The 17,182-nt window shown below is 39.9% G+C and overlaps 1 non-coding gene across 1 annotated transcript; it reads left to right on the top strand.

Annotated features, from left to right (window-relative positions):
• Window positions 1-13,850: 13,850 nt before the first annotated feature.
• On the top strand, window positions 13,851-13,957 carry LOC122897769. Its single transcript, XR_006382612.1, has one exon. It is a non-coding gene; the product is annotated as a U6 spliceosomal RNA (small nuclear RNA).
• The last annotated feature ends 3,225 nt before the right edge of the window (window positions 13,958-17,182 follow it).

Below are 17,182 nucleotides of genomic sequence, written 5' to 3'. Positions count from 1 at the left end.
ATGAATACCCAAGTTTTGTAGCAACATGGACGGGAATGGAAGAGATTATGCTGAGTGAAATAAGTCAAGCAGAGAGAGTCAATTATCATATGGTTTCACTTAACTTGTGAAGCATAAAGAATAACATAGAGGGCAACATTGGGAGAAGGAAAAGAGAAGGGAGTTGGGGGAAATCAGAGGGGGAGATGAAGCATGAGAGACTGTGAACTCTGAGAAACAAACTGAGGGTTTTGGAGAGGAGGGCAGTGTGGGGGTTGGGTGAGCCTGGTGGTGGGTATTAAGGAGAGCACGTATTGCATGAAACACTCGGTGTAATGCATAAACAATGCATCTTGGAACACTGAGAAAATAAAATAAAGTTAAAAAATAAAATAGTAAATTAAAAATACATTTTCAATATAAAAAGGTCAGTTTAGAGAAAAACAAATACCATATGATTTCACTCATATGTTGAATTTAATTTAAAAAAATGAGCAAATTCATCCTGAATACCTCAGAAATCAACCTGAAGACTGACAGAAAAACTCCACAAATAATGGGAGAGAACAGGCCACATCAAAGTAGGAAGGAAGTGTAGAGCCATGGTTTAGGGAAGAAATGGATGACAGGTTTTGTAAAGGAAAGGGAGCTGTGGGTATGGAGAATGGTGAAGGAGAGAAGAGCACACACACCAATTCACAGAACATTTCCCGAAAGCCATTGGCTTTGAAAATGAGAGCAGCGGGGGAGGAGTCAAGAAGTAGCAGGCTGAGACTACCTCAGCTAGCAGGAGATCAGCTAGAGAGCTTATCTAAAGATTGCAAACACCTGCAAATCCATCGGCAGATCAAAGAGAAGAAGAACAGCAATTCTAGAAACAGAAAAACAACCACTTTCTGAAAGGTAGGACTGGCGGAGAAGTGAATCCAAAGCGATGGGAAGATAGAGCCCGGGGGGAGGGGCCGGCTCCCGGCAAGCGGCGGAGCAACGGAGCACAAAATCAGGACTTTTAAAAGTCTGTTCCGCTGAGGGACATCGCTCCGGAGGCTAAACCGGGGCGAAGCCCACACGGGGTCGGCGTGACCTCAGGTCCCGCGGGGTCACAGAAGGATCGGGGGTGTCTGAGTGTCGCAGAGCTTGCAGATATTGGAACGGGAAAACCAGCTGCAGAGACAGAGCCGACAGTAAGCTCGCAGCTCGGAGTTGCCTTGAACCGGTCGCAAGCTCGGTGAGCTCGGAGCGCGGCCGGAGGTTAGGCAGACGCGAGTTACTAGGAGCTGTTCGCTGAGGGCGCACAGGGGAGCGGGGCCCTGGGCCCTCGGCTCCTCCGGGCCGGAGACCAGGAGGCCGCCATTTGTATTCCCGTCCTCCGGAACTCTATGGAAAGCGCTCAGGGAACAAAAGCTCCTGAAAGCAAAGCCGAGCAGATCACTCAGCCCGGCCCCTGGTAAGGGCGGTGTAATTCCGCCTGGGGCAAAGACACTTGCGAATCACTACACCAGGCCCCTCCCCCAGAAGATCAACAAGAAATCCAGGCAAGACCAAGTTCACCTACCAAGGAGTGCAGTTTCAATACCAAGGAGAGAGCAGCAGAATTCCAGAGGAGGAGAAAAGAAACCACGGAACTCATGGCTTTCTGCCTGTGATTTTTGAGTCTTGCAGTTAATTTATTTTTTTTCTTTTTCATTTTTTTTCTCTTCTTCTGCTAAAATTTTTTATAACTTTTACCCTTTTCTTTTTTAACGTTTTTTAACTAGATTATCTAATATATATATATATATATTTTGCTTTTTTATACTTTTCTTTATTCATTTTCTTTTTTTTTAATTCTTTTTTTTTTCTTTCTTTCTTTTTGAACCTCTTTTTATCCCCAAATCAGAAGAGATCCCAATCAGAAATGATTGGGAGATCCCAATCAGAAGAGATTGGGAGATCCCAATCAAAGGAGATCCCAATCAGAGGAGATCCCTCACCCAATCGTGGGGGGGAGAAATCCCCCCTCATGATTTGGGACCTCTTCTGATTTGGTTAAAGCATATTTTCCTGGGATTGTTGCCACCCTTTTAGTATTTTACTTGCTCCTTCATATACTCTTAGCTGGACAAAATGACAAGGCGGAAAAATTCACAACAAAAAAAAGAACAAGAGGCAGTACCGAAGGCTAGGGACCTAATCAATACAGACATTGGTAATATGTCAGATCTAGAGTTCAAAATGACAATTCTCAAGGTTATAGCCAGGCTTGAAAAAGGCATGGAAGATATTAGAGAAACCCTCTCCAGAGATATAAAAGCCCTATCTGGAGAAATAAAAGAACTAAATTCTCACCCAGTTGAAATCAAAAAAGCTATTAATGAAGTTCAATCAAAAATGGAGGCTCTCACTGCTAGGATAAATGAGGCAGAAGAAAGAATTAGCGATATAGAAGACCAAATGACAGAGAATAAAGAAGCTGAGCAAAAGAGGGACAAACAGCTACTGGACCATGAGGGGAGAATTCGAGAGATAAGTGACACCATAAGACGAAACAACATTAGAATAATTGGGATTCCAGAAGAAGAAGAAAGAGAGAGGGGAGCAGAAGGTATACTGGAGAGAATTATTGGGGAGAATTTCCACAATATGGCAAAGGGAACGAGCATCAAAATTCAGGAGGTTCAGAGAATGCCCCTCAAAATCAATAAGAATAGGCCCACACCCCGTCACCTAATAGTAAAATTTACAAGCCTTAGTGACAAAGAGAAAATCCTAAAAGCAGCCCGGGAAAAGAAGTCTGTAACATACAATGGTAAAAGTATTAGATTGGCAGCTGACTTATCCACAGAGACCTGGCATGCCAGAAAGAGCTGGCATGACATTTTCAGAGCACTAAATGAGAAAAACATGCAGCCAAGAATACTATATCCAGCTAGGCTATCATTGAAAATAGAAGGAGAGATTAAAAGCTTCCAGGACAAACAAAAACTGAAAGAATTTGCAAACACCAAACCAGCTCTACAGGAAATACTAAAAGGGGTCCTCTAAGCAAAGAGAGAGCCTACAAATGGTAGATCAGAAAGGAACAGAGACAATATACAGTAACAGTCACCTTACAGGCAATACAATGGCACTAAAATCATATCTCTCAATAGTTACCCTGAATGTTAATGGGCTAAATGCCCCAATCAAAAGACACAGGGTATCAGAATGGATAAAAAAACAAAACCCATCTATATGTTGCCTCCAAGAAACTCATTTTAAACCCGAAGACACCTCCAGACTTAAAGTGAGGGGGTAGAAAAGAATTTACCATGCTAATGGACATCAGAAAAAAGCAGGAGTGGCAATCCTTATATCAGATCAATTAGATTTTAAGCCAAAGACTATAATAAGAGATGAGGAAGGACACTATATCATACTCAAAGGGTCTGTCCAACAAGAAGATCTAACAATTTTAAATATCTATGCCCCCAATGTGGGCGCAGCCAACTATATAAACCAATTAATAACAAAATCAAAGAAACACATCAACAATAATACAATAATAGTAGGGGAATTTAACACTCCCCTCACTGAAATGGAAAGATCATCCAAGCAAAAGATTAACAGGGAAATAAAGGCCTTAAATGATACACTGGATGAGATGGACATCACAGATATATTCAGAACATTTCATCCCAAAGCAACAGCATACACATTCTTCTCTAGTGCACATGGAACATTCTCCAGAATAGATCACATCCTCGGTCCTAAATCAGGACTCAACCGGTATCAAAAGATTGGGATCATTCCCTGCATATTTTCAGACGACAATGCTCTGAAACTAGAACTCAACCACAAGAGGAAGTTTGGAAAGAACACATATACATGGACACAAAACAGCATCCTTCTAAAGAATGAATGGGTCAACCGGGAAATTAAAGAAGAATTGAAAAAAATCATGGAAACAAATGATAATGAAAATACAACGGTTCAAAATCTGTGGGACACAACAAAGGCAGTCCTGAGAGGAAAATATATAGCGGTACAAGCTTTTCTCAAGAAACAAGAAAGGTCTCAGGTACACAACCTAACCCTACACCTAAAGGAGCTGGAGAAAGAACAAGAAAGAAACCCTAAGCCCAGCAGGAGAATAGAAACCATAAAGATCAGAGCAGAAATCAATGAAATAGAAACCAAAAAAACAATAGAACAAATCAACCAAACTAGGAGCTGGTTCTTTGAAAGAATTAATAAAATTGATAAACCCTTGGCCAGACTTATCAAAAAGAAAAGAGAAAGGACCCAAATAAATAAAATCATGAATGAAAGAGGAGAGATCACAACTAACACCAAGGAAATACAAAGTATTATAAGAACATACTATGAGCAACTCTACGCCAACAAATTTGACAATCTGGAAGAAATGGATGCATGCCTAGAAACATATAAACTACCACAACTGAACCAGGAAGAAATAGAAAGCCTGAACAGACCCATAACCAGTAAGGAGATTGAAACAGACATTAAAAATCTCCAAACAAACAAAAGCCCAGGGCCAGAAGGCTTCCCGGGGGAATTCTACCAAACATTTAAAGAAGAACTAATTCCTATTCTCCTGAAACTGTTCCAAAAAATAGAAATGGAAGGAAAACTCCCAAACTCATTTTATGAGGCCAGCATCACCTTCATCCCAAAACCAGACAAGGATCCCATAAAAAAAGAGAGCTATAGACCAATATCCTTGATGAACACAGATGCAAAAATTCTCACCAAAATACTAGCCAATAGGATTCAACAGTACATTAAAAGGATTATTCACCATGACCAAGTGGGATTTATCCCAGGGCTGCAAGGTTGGTTCAACATCCGCAAATCAGTCAATGTGATACAACACATCAATAAAAGAAAGAACAAGAACCATATGATACTCTCAATAGATGCTGAAAAAGCATTTGACAAAGTACAGCATCCCTTCCTGATCAATACCCTTCAAAGTGTAGGGATAGAGGGCACATACCTCAATATCATCAAAGCCATCTATGAAAAACCCACCGCAAATATCATTCTCAATGGAGAAAAACTGAAAGCTTTTCCACTAAGGTCAGGAACACGGCAGGGATGTCCATTATCACCACTGCTATTCAACATAGTACTAGAAGTCCTAGCCTCAGCAATCAGACAACAAAAGGAAATTAAAGGCTTCCAAATCGGCAAAGAAGTAGTCAAATTATCACTCTTCGCAGATGATATGATACTCTATGTGGAAAACCCAAAAGACTCCACTCCAAAACTGCTAGAACTTATACAGGAATTCAGTAAAGTGTCAGGATATAAGATCAATGCACAGAAATCAGTTGCATTTCTCTACACCAACAACAAGACAGAAGCAAGAGAAATTAAGGAGTCAATCCCATTTACAATTGCACCCCAAACCATAAGATACCTAGGAATAAACCTAACCAAAGAGGCTAAGAATCTATACTCAGAAAACTATAAAGTACTCATGAAAGAAATTGAGGAAGACACAAAGAAATGGAAAAATGTTCCATGCTCCTGGATTGGAAGAATAAATATTGTGAAAATGTCTATGCTACCTAAAGCAATCTACACATTTAATGCAATTCCTATCAAAGTACCATCCATCTTTTTCAAAGAAATGGAACAAATAATTTTAAGATTCATATGGAACCAGAAAAGACCTCGAATAGCCAAAGGGATATTGAAAAACAAAGCCAAAGTTGGTGGCATCACAATACCGGACTTCAATCTTTATTACAAAGCTGTCATCATCAAGACAGCATCGTACTGGCACAAAAACAGACACATAGACCAATGGAACAGAATAGAGAGCCCAGAAATAGACCCTCAACTCTATGGTCAACTAATCTTCGACAAAGCAGGAAAGAATGTCCAATGGAAAAAAGACAGCCTATTCAATAAATGGTGTTGGGAAAATTGGACAGCCACGTGCAAAAAAATGAAATTGGACCATTTCCTTACACCACACACAAAAATAGATTCAAAATGGATTAAGGACCTCAATGTGAGAAAGGAATCCATCAAAATCCTTGAGGAGAACACAGGCAGCAACCTCTTCAACCTCAGCCGCAGCAACATCTTCCTAGGAACATCGCCAAAGGCAAGGGAAGCAAGAGCAAAAATGAACTTTTGGGATTTCATCAAAATCAAAAGCTTTTGCACAGCAAAGGAAACAGTTAACAAAACCAAAAGACAACTGACAGAATGGGAAAAGATATTTGCAAACGACATATCAGATAAAGGACTAGTGTCCAAAATCTATAAAGAACTTAACAAACTCAACACCCAAAGAACAAATAATCCAATCAAGAAATGGGCAGAGGACATGAACAGACGTTTCTGCAAAGAAGACATCCAGATGGCCAACAGACACATGAAAAAGTGCTCCATATCACTCGGCATCAGGGAAATACAAATCAAAACCACAATGAGATATCACCTCACACCAGTCAGAATGGCTAAAATCAACAAGTCAGGAAATGACAGATGCTGGCGAGGATGCGGAGAAAGGGGAACCCTCCTACACTGTTGGTGGGAATGCAAGCTGGTGCAACCACTCTGGAAAACAGCATGGAGGTTCCTCAAAATGTTGAAAATAGAACTGCCCTATGACCCAGCAATTGCACTACTGGGAATTTACCCTAAAGATACAAACGTAGTGATCCAAAGGGGCACGTGCACCCGAATGTTTATAGCAGCAATGTCCACAATAGCCAAACTATGGAAAGAACCTAGATGTCCATCAACAGATGAATGGATAAAGAATAAGTAGTATATATACACAATGGAATACTATGCAGCCATCAAAAGCAACAAAATCTTGCCATTTGCGATAACATGGATGGAACTAGAGCGTATCATGCTTAGCGAAATAAGTCAAGCGGAGAAAGACAACTATCATATGATCTCCCTGATATGAGGGAGTGGTAATCCAACATGGGGGCTTAAGTGGGTAGGAGAAGAATCCATGAAACAAGATGTGATATGGAGGGAGACAAACCATAAGTGACTCTTAATCTCACGAAACAAACTGTGGGTTGCTGGGGGGAGGGGTGTTAGGAGAAGGGGGGTAGGGTTATGGACATTGGGGAGGGTATGTGCTTTTGGGTAAATTGGAAGGGGAGATGAACCATGAGAGACTATGGACTCTGAAAAACAATCTGAGGGGTTTGAAGTGGCGGGGGGGTGGGAGGTTGGGGTACCAGGAGGTGGGTATTATAGAAGGCACGGCTTGCATGGAGCACTGCGTGTGGTGAAAAAATAATGAATACTGTTTTTCTGAAAATAAATAAATTGGAAAAAAATTTTGATTTCAAAAAAAAAAAAAAGAAAATACATTGCAAATTCAGGAATAAATCCTACCACTATTCTTCAGTAAATAAATACATAAATACATAAATAAAAATTGAAAAATCCAGAACACACCAGCTGTCTCTACACCTTAAAGAACTGGAGGATCAACAACAAATCAAACCAACTCCACATATAAGAAGGGAAATCATCAAGATTAGAGCTGAGATCAATGAGGGAGAAACCAGAGATACAGTAGAACGTATCAATGAAACTAGAAGCTGGTTTTCTGAAAGAATCAATAAGATCGATAAGCCACTGACTACACTAATCCAAAAGAAAAGAGAGAAATCCCAAATTCATAAAATTATGAATGAAAAGGGAGAGATCACAACTAACGCCAAGGAAGTAGAAACAATCATCAGAAGTTATTACAAACAGTTATATGCCAATAAGCTTAGCAACCTAGGTGAAATGGATGCATTCCTGGAAAAATATAAACTACCAAAATTGAACCAGGAAGAAATCGACAACCAAAACAGACCGATATCTAATAACGAGATTGAATCAGTGATCAAAAACCTCCCAAAAAACAAGAGCCCAGGACCTGACCGATTCCCTGGGGAATTCTACCAAACCTTCCAAGAAGAAATAACACCTATTCTCCTGAAGCTGTTTCAAAATTTGAAGCAGAAGGAAAACTTCCAGTCTCTTTCTATGAAGCCAGCATTACCCTGATCCCCAAACCAGGCAAGGACCCTACCAAAAAGGAGAATTTCAGACCAATATCACTGATGAATATGGATGCTAAGATTCTCAACAAGATCTTAGCCAACAGGATCCAACAGCACATTAAAAGATTATCCACCATGATCAGGTGGGATTCATCCCTGGGCTACAAGGATGGTTCAACATTCGCAAATCAATCAATGTGATACAACAAATTAATATGAGAAGAGAGAAGAACCACATGGTCCTCTCAATTGATGCAGAAAAAGCATTTGACAAAATCCAACATTCGTTCCTGATTAAAACGCTTCAAAGTATAGGGATAGAGGGAACATTCCTGAACCTCATCAAATCTATCTATGAAAGACCCACAGCAAATATCATCCTCAATGGGAAAAAGCTTGCAGCCTTCCCATTGAGATCAGGAACAAGGCAAGGATGCCCACTTTCACCACTCTTGTTCAACATAGTATTAGAAGTCCTAGCAACAGCAATCAGACAACAGAGAGAAATAAAAGGTATCCAAATTGGTAATGAAGAAGTCAAACTCTCTCTCTTCGCAGATGACATGATTCTTTATATGGAAAACCCAAAAGACTCCACCCCCAAACTACTAGAACTCATACAGCAATTCAGCAACGTGGCAGGATACAAAGTCAATGTGCAGAAATCAGTGGCTTTCTTATACACTAACAATGAAAATACAGAAAGGGAAATTAGAGAATCGATTCCATTTACTATAGCACCAAGAACCATAAGATACCTGGGAATAAACCTAACTAAAGAGGTAAAGGATCTGTACTTGAGGAACTATAGAACACTCATGAAAGAAATTGAAGAAGACACAAAAAGATGGAAGACCATTCCATGCTCTTGGATCGGAAGAATAAAAATTGTTTAAATGTCTATACTGCCTAGAGCATTCTATACTTTTAATGTCATTCCGATCAAAATTCCACCGGCATTCTTCAAAGAGCTGGAGCAAATAATCCTAAAATTTGTATGGAATCAGAAGAGACCCCGAATCGCTAAGGAAATGTTGAAAAACAAAAATAAAGCTGGCGGCATCACCTTACCTGATTTCAAGCTTTATTACAAAGCTGTGATCACCAAGACAGCATGGTACTGGCATAAAAACAGAAACATAGACCAGTGGAACAGAGTAGAGAGCCCTGATATGGACCCTCCACTCTATGGTCAATTAATCTTTGACAAAAACAGGAAAAAATATACAGTGGAAAAAAGACAGTCTCTTCAATAAATGGTGCTGGAAAAACTGGACAGCTATATGTAGAAGAATGAAACTCGACCATTCTCTTACACCGTATACAAAGATAAACTCAAAATGGATAAAAGACCTCAACGTGAGACAGGAATCCATCAGAATCTTAGAGGAGAACATAGGCAGTAATCTCTTTGATATCAGCCACAGCAACTTCTTTCAAGATACGTCTCCAAAGGCAAAGGGAACAAATGCGAAAATAAACTTCTGGGACTTCATCAAAATCAAAAGCTTCTGCACATATAAGGAAACAGTCCAGAAAACAAAGAGGCAACCCATGGAATGGGAGAAGATATTTGCCAATGACAGTACAGACAAAAGGTTGATATCCAGGATCATAATGAACTCCTCAGACTCAACACACACAAAACAGACAATCATATCAAAAAATGGGCAGAAGATATGGACAGAAACATCTCCAATAAAGACATACAAATGGCTATCAGACACATGAAAAAATGCTCATCATCATTAGCCCTCAGGGAGATTCAAATTAAAATCACATTGAGATATCACCTCACACCAGTTAGAATGGCCAAAATTAACAAAACAGGAAACAACATGTGTTGGAGAGGATGTGGAGAAAGGGGAACCCTCTTCCACTGTTGGTGGGAATGCAAGTTGGTGCAGCCTCTTTGGAGAACAGTGTGGAGATTCCTCAAGAAATTAAAAATAGAGCTTCCCTATGACCTTGCCATTGCACTCCTGGGTATTTATCCCAAAGATACAGTTGTCGTGAAAAGAAGGGCCATCTGTACCCCAATGTTTATAGCAGCAATGGCCACAGTCGCCAAACTATGGAAAGAACGAAGATGCCCTTCAACGGATGAATGGATAAGGAAGATGTGGTCCATATACACTATGGAGTATTATGCCTCCATCAGAAAGGATGAATACCCAACTTTTGTAGCAATATGGACGGGACTGGAAGAGATTCTGCTGAGTGAAATAAGTCAAGCAGAGAGAGTCAATTATCATATGGTTTCACTTATTTGTGGAGCATAACAAATAGCATGGAGGACAAGGGGCGTTAGAGAGGAGTAGGGAATTTGGGTAAATTGGAAGGGGAGGTGAACCATGAGAGACTATGGACTCTGAAAAACAGTCTGAGGGGTTTCAAGTGGCGGGGGGGTGGGAGTTTGGGGTACCAGGTGGTGGGTATTATAGAGGGCACGGCTTGCATGGAGCACTGGGTGTGGTGAAAAAAATAATGAATACTGTTTTTCTGAAAATAAATAAATTGGAAAAAAATAAAGATATGTCTCCAAAGGCAAAGGAAACAAAAGCGAAAATAAACTTTTGGGACTTCATCAAAAACAAAGCTTCTGCACAGCAAAGGAAACAGTCAAAAAAACAAAGAGGCAACCCACGGAATGGGAGAAGATATTTGCAAATAACAGTACAGACAAAAGGTTGATATCCAGGATCTATAATGAACTCCTCAAACTCAACACACACGAAACAGGGAAACATATCAAAAAATGGGCAGAAGATATAAACAGACACTTCTCCAATGAAGACATACAAATGGCTATAAGACACATGAAAAAATATTCATCATCACTAGCCCTTAGGGAGATTCAAATTATTTGTCAGAGAGAGAGAGGGAGAGAGAGCTAGCACAAGCAGACAGAAAGGCAGGCAGAGGCAGAGGGAGAAGCAGGCTTCCTGCTGAGCAAATGTGGGACCGAGCCCGATGTGGGACTCAATCCCAGGGCGCTGGGGTCATGACCTGAGCCAAAGGCAGCTGCTTAACCAACTGAGCCACGCAGGCATCCCAGAGTGATTCAAATTAAAACCACATTGAGATATCACCTTACACCAGTTAGAATGGCCAAAATTAACATAACAGGAAACAACATGTGTTGGAGAGCATGTGGCGAAAGGGGAACCCTCTTACCCTGTTGGTGGGAATGCAAGTTGGTGCAGCCTCTTTGGAGAACAGTGTGGAGATTCCTCAAGAAATTAAAAATAGAACTTCCCTATGTGAATGATCCTTTTAATGAATTGTTGGATCCCATTGGCTAATATCTCGTTGAGTATTTGGCATCCATGTTCATCAGGGATATTGGTCTCTAATTCTTCTTTTTGATGGGGGTATTTGCATAGTTTGGGGATCCAAGTAATTCTGGCCTCATAAATGAGTTGGAAGTGTTCCTCCATTTCTTTTATCTGAAAAAGCTTCCATAGAATAGGTATAATTTCTTCTTTAAGTGTTTGGTAGAATTCCCTTGGAAGCCATCTGGCACTGGAGTCTTTTTTCTTTGGGGGTGGGGGAGAGTTTTGATTACCACTTCAATTTCCTTACTGGTTATGAGTCTGTTCAGATTGTCTATTTCTTCTTCTTTCAGTCTTGGTAGTTCATAAATTTCCAGGAACACATCGATTTCCTCAAGATTGCTTAACTTGTTGGCATATAGTTGCTGATAATTTCTAATGATTCCTTCTATTTCCCTGGTATTCATCATTATTTCTCCCCTTTCATTCATGATTTTATAGATTTGGGTCTTTTTTTCTTTTGGATAAATCTGGCCAGAAGCATATTGATCTTATTAATTCGTTCAAATAAGCAGGTTCTAGTTTTGTTGATCCTTTCTACTGGTTTTGTTTGTTTGTTTCTATTTGATTGATATCTGCTCTAATATTTATTATTTCTCTTCTCCTGCCTGGTTTCCTTTGCTATTTTTCTCCAGCTCCATTAGATGCAAGGTTAACTTCTGTATTGGGAATTTTTCTAACTATCTGAGAGAGCTTGGATGGCTACGTATTTCCCTCATAGGACTGCCTTTGCAATACCCCAAGATTTTGAAGAAATGTGTTTTTATTTTCATTAGTTTGCATGAGTTGTTTAAGTTCTTTAATGTCCTGATTGGCCCATTCATTCCTTAGCAAGATGCTTTTTAACCTCCAAGCATTTGTGTTCATTCCAAATTTCTCTTTGTGATTGAGTTCCAGTTTCAAAGCATTCTGGAACAAAATTATACAGGGAATAACCTCAATATTCTCGTATCAGTTGAGACCTGATTTGTGACCCAGTATGTGATTTATTCTGGAGAAAGTTCCATATGCACTCAAGAAGAATCAGTATTCTGCCGTTATAGGAGGGAATATTCTGCATATATCTACCAAGTCCATGGGGTTCAGAGTGTCATTCAAAGCCCTTGGTACTTTGTTGATCTTCTGCTAGACAATCCGTCTATCCGTTGCTGTAAGTGGAGTGTTGAAGTCTTCTAATACTAATGTATTTTTATCAATGTGTTCCTTCATCTTCAATATCAGTTGGTTTATATAATTGTCTACTTCCAAGCTGGGAGCACAGATATTTACAATTGTTAGATTTTCCCACTGGATAGACATTTTAAGTATGATATAGTGTCCCTCTACCTCTCTTACTATAGACATTGGTTTAAAATATTATTTGTCTGATATGATGATTGCTACTCCAGGTATTTTTGAGATCCATTAGTGTGGTAAGTGGTCCTCCATCCATCCATTTTCGATCTGGAGAAATCCTTAGGTTCAAAATGAGTCTCTTATAGACAGCATATGGATAGATCCTCCTTTTTATCCAATCTGACACCCTGTGTCTTTTGATGGAGGCATTCAGCCCATTTATATTCAGAGTAACTCCTGAAAGATGAATTTAGTGCCATTGTATTGCCTGAAAAGTCCCTGTTTCTGTAGATTGTCAGATTCTTTCTGGTCTGTGTTAGTCCTCAGTTCTCTCTTCACTTACAGTATCCTTGGTAATATTTTTTGCAGGGCTGGCTTGGCGGTCACATAATTTTTTCAGTTTCTGTCTGCTTGGAAACTCTATTTCTCCTTCCACTCTGAATGATAGCCTTGCTGGATAAAGTATTCTTGACTACATGTTCTTCTCATTTAGTATCCTGAATATATCTTTCCAGCTTTTTCTGTCCTCCCAGTTTGCTTGATAGGTCTAATGTTATTCTGATATCCACCAAGATCAAAGCAAAATGCACCCTAGAAAAAATCTGAAGTGATTAGAAGCTACCACAGATAGGTTAACAAAGTCAACAAAATCCAAAACAATAAAAAAGGTTAGAGGAGAGAAAGTACAACAAAGTAGAGAGAGAATGTGGACAAAGTAGGGTGATCTGTCACTTGATTGATACTTGACCTCTGTGTTAGAAAACACTGTATCTCAAAATTGTGAAATCAGAATATATATGTATATGTATGTATATATACATACCTATGTATAGGTATGTATATATATATATAGATAGATAGATAGATAGATTAGAATAGAATTAAAAAAATAGAATGGGAGATATATATATATATATATATATATATATATATATATATATATATATAACACTGAATAGAAGGAAAAGGGGACTAGAATGGGGCACTAGAATCTATAAAATCTAGATGTGGGGGCGCCTGAGTGGCTCAGTCGGTTAAGCATCTGCCTTCGGCTCAGGTCATAATCCCAGGGTCCTGGAATCAAACCCCACATCAGGCTCCCTGTTCAGCGGGAAGCCTGCTTCCCTCTCTCCCACTCTCCCTGCTTGTGTGTCCTCTTTAAAAAATAATAATAATAGTGATCGCTTCGGCAGCACATATACTAAAATTGGAACGATACAGAGAAGATTAGCATGGCCCCTGCGCAAGGATGACACGCAAATTCGTGAAGCGTTCCATATTTTTATGGACATTGGGGAGGGTATGTGCTTTTGGGTAAATTGGAAGGGGAGGTGAACCATGAGAGACTATGGACTCTGAAAAACAATCTGAGGGGTTTGAAGTGGCGGGGGGGGGGGGGGGGGGGGGAGATTGGGGTACCAGGTGGTGGGTATTATAGAGGACACGGCTTGCATGGAGCACTGGGTGTGGTGAAAAAATAATGAATACTGTTTTTCTGAAAATAAATAAATTGGAAAAAAAAATAATAAAATAAAATAAAGTAAAATGTAGATGTGAAAAAAACCAAAGTTAAAAAGCGACTTAATAAGAATGTATTTCAAATGAGAAAAAGTTGAAGAAATAAAAAAGGGAAAATGAAAAATAAGAAGAAACACAACATTTTATCCTGATAGTTAAAAGAGTTGTTAAGAAACACTTAGAGCACAATATATTTTCCCCTGACGTAGGAGTTTTATGGTCTTGTAGGATCCATAAGCTTGTCATTCACCCGTTCTTCCAGTCGGTCTTCTGGGGGAAGGGCCTGCTGCTCAGCTTCTCAGGCATCCTGGCCTGCATGTTATTGCCCCCCTTGTCAGGGATGGCCCTTAAGTGAGATAATCATCACTGTGGCTTTTGTTCCCTGGCAGCTTTCCTCACCCTTTCAGAGGGTCAGAGCAAATATGGCCACTTAAAGATCTCCATTCTGGAGCCACAAGATTGCAGACCCCCCCTTCTCAATAAACCTTCCAGAACAAACCGTCTCCACCTCAGCGCATCCTAGACTCCACAGACTCATGTGGGTCGCCCCCAGTGCAACTCACCCAGTGGGAATCCCTGGGGCCCATGAGAGTCGCTGCACCTCCTGTCTCTGCAGCTGGGGGTGGTTCTGGGCTTATGCAAACCTCACTCTGATGCTTCCAGGTCACAGCTAGGTGCCACCCTACTGTCCTTTTTGGGACTGTTGCCACCCTGAGAGCTGTTGTCCAGTCATGGTCCCAGCCATTTCGTCTCTGCCAGGGGATGGTAAAAGGCCCCCACATTCCAGACCTTTTCAGGGTGTTCAGGCAAAGAACAATCTCCCTACTGGCCCTGTTCATGGTTTATGGTGCCCAGATCTCAGAGTCCTTTCTGGGCTTGCTGAACATAACCAGTTTCTATGCTCCACTGTTTGGGCAGTTTAGCAGTTCAGTCTCCCCCTTTCTTTTAGAGTGTCCTGGGATCCTAAGACCACAAAGACTCACCTTGAATTCTGCCCTATTCATCCCCTGCACCCTCCTCAGAAAGGGATGTCTCTCACTGGAGCAGATTTCTAAAGATTCTGGTTTTGCTCTCCGGTGTTATATCACTTTCCTGTAACTGACTTATGGAGGCCCCCTCCCCCCTTCATTTGTCTTCTGATCTTTCCCTGCAGATTTACAATTCTGCACCTCCTACTTTTCAAAAAGTACTCCTTTCTCTGCTTGTACAGGTCCAGATATATTTTCTTACATCTCAGGTTGAATTTGTGTGTGGCACGAATAGTTTGATCCAGCTAAATTCCAGGGACAAGATGAAATGAGGTCCCCTACTCTGCCACCATCTTGCTGGCCCTCTAGTATAGACATTTCAACAGTGTTTTTTATGCCAGTCCATGAAAATGAAATGCCTTTCCATTTCTTTGTGTCAACTTTAATTTTTTTCAGAGCTTTTATTTATTTATGTATTTGACAGAGAGAGAGAGAGAGAGAGAGATCACAAGTAGGCAGGCAGAGAGAGGGGGAAGCAGGCTCCCTGCTGAGCAGAGAGCCTGATGTGGGGCTCGATCCCAGGATGCTGAGATCATGATGTGAGCCAAAGGCAGAGGCTTAATTCACTGAGCCACCCAGATGCCCCAATCAACTTTAATTTTTAATCAGTGTTTTATAGCTCTATGAATACAGTTCTTTCACTTCTTTGATTAAGTTTATTCCTAGGAATCTTGTGATTTTGGTGTAATTGTAAATGGGATTATATCCTTAATTGATCATTCTGCTGTTATATTATTGTACAAAAATGGCACAGATTTCTCTACATTAATTTGTATCCTGAGAATTTACTGAACTTTTATGTAAGTTTTAACAGGGGTGTGTGTGTGTGTGTGTGTGTGTGTGTGTAGTCTGTCAGGTTTTCTATATATAGTGTTCTGTCATCTGTGAATAGTGAAAGTTTGACTTCTTCCCTTGCTGATTTAGATTCATTTGATTTCTTTTTGTTGTCTGGTTACTTTGGCTAAGACCGCCAGTATTATTTTCTTTTTAAGTCTTTAGAGTACTATTTTATATGACAGTGGTGAGAGTGAACATCCCTTCCTTGTTCCTTACCATAGAGGAAAATCTCTCAGTTGTTCCACATTGAGGATATTAGCTATGGGCTTTTGATAGATAGCCCTAATGATATTGAGGTATGTTCCTTTATCCTTAAATTGTTGAGGGTTTTTATCATGAAAGATCACTGTACTTTGCCAAGTGCTTTTTTTGGCATCCGCTGAGAAGATCATATGATTTTTATTCTTCACTTTATTAATGTGGTGTATCACACTGCGTGATTTGCAAATACTGAGCAAGCCTTACCACTCAGGAATAAACCCCACTTGACAGTGGTGACTGACTTTTTAAATGTATTGTTGGATTCGATTTGCTAGCTTTTTTTTTTTTTTTTTGAGAATTTTTGCATCTGTGTTCATCAGGGATATTGGACTACTGCTCTGCTTTTTTGGTGTCTGTATCTGCTGTTGGTATCAGGGCCTCACAGAATGGATTTGGAATTATTCTTTCCTTCTCTGTTTTTTTCCTTTTTGTTTTTGTTTTTGCTTTTTTTAATAGCTGGGAAGAATAAGTATTAACTCTTCTTTAACTGTTTCATAGAATTTGCCTGTAAAGACATCTGGTCCTTTCCTTTTGTTGGGAGTTTCTTGGTTGCTCTTTGCTAGTTATCACGTTGTTCAAGTTTTCTATTCCTTCTGTTTTCAGTTGTGGCAGCTTGTATGATTTTAGGAATTTACCCATTTGTTCCAGGTTGTTGAATTTATTGGCACACAGTTTCTCAATATTCTCTTAGAATTGTTTGTATTTCTGTGATATTGTTACTTCTATTTTATTTGTGATTTTATTTATTTGGATCCTTTCTCTTTTCTTTTCAATAAATCTGTCTAGAGGTTTATAAATCATATTAAAATAAAATTTAAAAAAAAACAGCTCCTGGGGGTAGCTTAGTCAGTTGAACATCTGTCTC

Source organism: Neovison vison, chromosome X (genome assembly GCF_020171115.1).
Source record: "Neovison vison isolate M4711 chromosome X, ASM_NN_V1, whole genome shotgun sequence".
In the NCBI taxonomy this organism is placed as follows: domain Eukaryota; kingdom Metazoa; phylum Chordata; class Mammalia; order Carnivora; family Mustelidae; genus Neogale; species Neogale vison.
Note: the sequence above shows the minus strand (reverse complement) of the source record. Positions and strands in the feature narration are given on the sequence as shown.